Here is a 4,726-nt window from a genome sequence, read left to right on the forward strand (position 1 = left end):
TCATAATGCAATGTAGCAAGACGGCTCTTTTAGGGAGTATTTCTGAAGAGTTTGCAGTGGGTAGGATGGATCTCCTAAATATTTCATACCACCCTTTAGCTTCAGGTGTTAGGTCTCCCCTTCTCAAGATTCTTGGAGCCCCTTTTGTTCCTCTCACCCATTCAGCTCTGATGGCACAAAGGTCTTCAGCAATAGTCAGATAGTCAGGTTCTCCTATCATCCTATCCTTATAACTTGCTTGGCTGAAACGTATGTTTTTCAGGCCAAGAGTTTTCATGATTGCCTTGGGGCTGAAGTCAACTTCCACCCCTCTCACATAGCTTTTGTATGTGGGTTCCTCGGTTGGATCCTCCCTCACTGCATTTGCATAAAACTCCTTCACCAGGTTGATGTTGATTCTAGTGATTGGCTTAGTCAGGAGCTCCCACTTCCTCTTTTTGATCTTCTCCCAAACACTTGGGAACTCCTCCTCTCCAAGGTCAAAGGGAATCTCAGCTAGTATCCTTTTAGGTTTCATCCATTCGGCCTGAATCTCAAGGAAAACTGATTTGTATTTCCATGCATCAAATTCCCTTTCCTCCTCCATTGGCTGCTTGTCTTTTCTTCTTTTGTGGCTAGATGAGGCTGCCATTGGTTCTTCAGTTTTGGCAAGTGACAAGCTAAGGTTGACAAGGTGAAGTAAGAAAATGTTGTTAGAAGTGTGGTGAGGTTGTTTTCGGCAAGAGGTAGTTATGCTATGATGAAAGAATATGTGCAAGAAGGAGATTTGGTGGTGTGGAACTCGTTCCCCAAGTGGTTCTTTATAGTGCATGCAAGTGAAAAAAGGACGGCTAGGGTGATTTGTGAAGGATGGCTTGATGGTAAATATATGAATTAGGGAGAAAGACGAATTGCTTTTCACTTTCTTGGAAGTATTCTGGGTGCATTAAGTTGTACATGTAGCTATCTTTTCATGCAGAACTTCCTTTTCCCATGTGTTAGTTTCAAAGACTTGTGAACTCCCTTTTTGACCAAGCACCGTACCTCCGCCTTTGTCTTTTTCATCCATTCTTATCCTTCTTTTTGTACCTGCACAAACAAACAACTTTGCTATCATTTTTTTTGGTCCATGTGAATAATGAATAGTACTTGCACATGTTTTTCATTCTTTTTGAATTGTAAATCAATGATTGACTTCATGAGCTTATAGCCGTGACCCTTGTATGTATGCACACTTATTACTGGACACCAAACTTAGTGTTTGGTAATATCTCCTGATGACATGAAATCCATGTTGGTTGTCCTTAATGAATGTGCATAATTCTAATAAATCATAGTCACTTTGGCTCTTTGATCCTAAACAATTTTACTACCTAAAGTAATTGAAATCAAAGTATTAAAACATACAAATGGTATACTTGTCATGAATTTCTAAATCCAGAGGAACTTCTTGCTTTTCATTAACTGTGTTCAAAGAGGAACACCAAACTTAATGTTTGGTTGTGCACCTTGAATGAAAGATTGAATACAATTTGAATAAGATTTGGGGTGCCTTCAGGCACACCAAACTTAGAGACCAATTGTATTTTACATGCAATGTTTAGTGCACCTTATCAACAGTTGTCCTGAGGATTCAAGTTCATGCATAAGAAACCATGCTTTATTAGATGCAAAGCAAAACAATAAAGAGTAAGGATACTAAAACATGGGTTGCCTCCCATGAAGTGCTTCTTTAACGTCACTAGCTTGACGGTTGTCCCTTGTTAGGGTGGATTTTAGTGCTTGATGTCCTCTCCTCTCACTATGAAAACGTCCCCATTTGATTCCTTCATGATTTCCAAATGTTCCATAGAAAGAACTTTCCTGATTGTGAACACTTGAGGGAGCTGGGAAGGAATGGTTTTGAGGCCAGGTGGGATTGGCAGATAATGACTTGATATCACTTTATCTCTCGGAGAGAAACCTTCAGTGGAAATTTTCTTGTTTCTCCACCCTCTTGGCAATTTCTTTACAATTCTTCCCTCTCTCTTGAGGATTTCTTCATTGACCCTTATGCCAGGAGGATCCTTCTGAGCTGTTTCTATTGATTCTTGTGGCTTTAACTCTTGCAATTCTTGTTTGCCTTCCAAGGACTATTTCAGAGTTTCAGCTGCTGGATTGCTTTCCTCCAAACACAGATGGCTACTATCATCCTTAGGCTTTTCAGGTTCTGGTTCAGGCTCAGATGCAGGTTTGAAAACATGGAAAATGAGCTGTTCATCATGTATTCTCAAAATTAGCTCTCCTTGTTCTACATCTATGAGCGCTCTAGCAGTGGCTAGAAATGGCCTTCCCAGAATGATAGGGTGTAGGTAGCTTTCCTCCATGTCCAAAATGACAAAGTCTGTGGGGAAGAAATAATTTCCCACTTTCACCAGCACATTCTCAACTACCCCTTCAGCTTGCTTCTGAGTTTTGTCAGCCAGTTGTATGATTACATCAGTGGATCTCACCTCATTCAGTTGTAGCCTCTTCATAAGAGTCAGAGGCATCACATTTATGCTAGCTCCTAGATCACAGAATCCTCTGTCAATTTTTGTTTCCCCTATGATGCAGGGGATATGAAAACTTCCTGGGTCTGTTTTCTTAGAGACTATGTCCTTCTTGATGAGGGCACTGCATTCTTTGTTCATTATTACAGTTTGTCCTCCCTTCAAAAGTCTTTTCTTGCTCAGCAATTCCTTCAAATACTTGATATGTGTAGGCATCTGCTGGAGAATCTCAAGAAAGGGAATATTGATATGGAGAGACTTAAATGTCTCTAAAAACCTTGAATATGTTTTCCCTTTTTCACCTCCTCCTAACCTCTGAGGAAATGGTGCTTTTGGTTGGTATGTTTCCAGCATGCCTTTATTTTGCAGTTCCTTGGCTTGCTCAGTTTCACTTTCCTGCTTAGCTTCTTCCACACCTTCCTTCAAGATTTCTGGCTCCTGTTCTGAGTGTCTGATTCCTTCTTCTTCTGAGACTTCCTTCAATATGGTGATGGCCTTGCATTCTTCCCATCTCACTCCCTTTTGTTCCCCTTTAGGATTCTTTTCTGTGTCACTAGGGAACACTGCAGTTGACTTGGGGGCCTGTTGAGATAGCTCTCCTACTCGAGACTCCATCCTCTTGAGTTTTTCACCATGGTTCCTTAAGGTAGATCTCACATCATCCCTAAAGCTTTTCAACTCACTTATGTCCTGACCCATGTTTGGCAGCATTCCTTCTATCCTGTTTAATTGATCTTGAAATTGTTGGTTCGGATTAGGTTGGGCAGGTTGATTATTTTGGCCATGATATGGTGGTTGGGAGTAAGTGTTTTGTGTGGCTTGGTATGATCTTTGGTTGGAGTTTTGGTATGTGGAATTGTTATGTTGGTTGGGGTTGTAAGGTTTGTGATTTTGTGGTTGGGTTTGCTGGTTTCCCCACCCAAAATTTGGGTGGTTTTTCCAGCCTGGGTTGTAAGTGTTGGAATGTGGATCATATGGTTGCCTTTGTTGATTTCCCACATAGTTGGCCTCTTCCCAATCACCTCCTTCAGTGCTTACTTCCTCTTGATCTTGTGTGTGTATTGCAGCCACTTGATTTGTTTCTAATTTCCTGGTGAGCTCTGCTAGTTGCTTGGCAAACACCTTGTTTTGGGCTAGAATTGTATCAACATGGTTCAGCTCCATGACTCCCTTAGTGTTGTGTCTCTCTGAAGCATAGTAGTACTCATTCTCAGCCACTGTCTCAATCACTTCAATGGCTTCTTCCACAGTCTTTTTCCTGTTCAATGAACCTCCTGATGAATGCTCTACAGCCTTCCTTGATTCATAAGAAAGTCCATCATAGAAAATATGCAATTGCACCCAGTCATGGAACATGTCTGGTGGGCATTTCCTTGTCAAATCCTTGAACCTCTCCCATGCCTCGTAGAGAGTTTCACCATCTTGTTGTCTAAAAGTCTGAACCTCAGATCGAAGCCTATTGACCTTTTGTGGGGGGTAGAAACGTGCCAGAAACTTGCTTTCCACCTCATCCCAGGTTGTTAGGCTCCCCCTTGGGAATGATTCCAGCCACTTAGCTGCCTTGTCACTAAGTGAAAAAGGGAACAAGAGCAGTTTATAGGCATCTTCCTGGACTCCATTGGACTTCACAGTGTCACAAATTCTCAGGAATTTTGTGAGATGTTGGTTTGGATCTTCATTAGCACTCCCACCAAATGAACAATGATTCTCCACCAGTGATATTAGCTGTGGTTTGAGTTCAAAATTGTTGGCCTGAATGGGTGGTTTCTGAATGCTGCTACCACAATTCCCAGAGGTTGGGTTTATGTATGAACCAAGAACCCTCCTCTCGGGAATGGCATTGTTTCCATCAGCTCTCTCATGGTTGTGAACTTCTCTATCCATGTTGAGATCTAGAGCTTCCTCAAAATTGTCCTCAGATTCTCCTTCAGATTTTTCTTCTCCCAGTACTCTCTTCCCTCTTGCTTCCCTTCTAAGTTTATGAAGGGTCTTCTCTGGTTCGGTATATGGAGGAGTTGATGTCTCTCCTCTCCTCCCTGTCATACAAGAACACAGCACAGGCAACAAACAAGTGAAATACTCTTGGTTAATGGAAGAGTATGGTTAGAGCAGTTGAGGAATTAATTCAAATAGTTAGTGAGTCAGTGAGTTAGTTGCTTGAATTTAAAGGCATAAAGAAAGAAAGCAAGTAACAGAGTGCAGAAATTAAAATTCAA

The 4,726-nt window shown here is 41.5% G+C and overlaps 1 non-coding gene across 1 annotated transcript; it reads left to right on the forward strand.

The window, feature by feature from the left end:
• Positions 1 to 3,864: 3,864 nt before the first annotated feature.
• On the forward strand, positions 3,865 to 3,968 carry LOC112719324 (small nucleolar RNA R71). The gene has a single exon (XR_003161629.1). It is a non-coding gene; the product is annotated as a small nucleolar RNA R71 (small nucleolar RNA).
• Positions 3,969 to 4,726: the final 758 nt, after the last annotated feature.

The sequence above is a fragment of the Arachis hypogaea genome, chromosome 10, assembly GCF_003086295.3.
Source record: "Arachis hypogaea cultivar Tifrunner chromosome 10, arahy.Tifrunner.gnm2.J5K5, whole genome shotgun sequence".
NCBI lineage: Eukaryota > Viridiplantae > Streptophyta > Magnoliopsida > Fabales > Fabaceae > Arachis > Arachis hypogaea.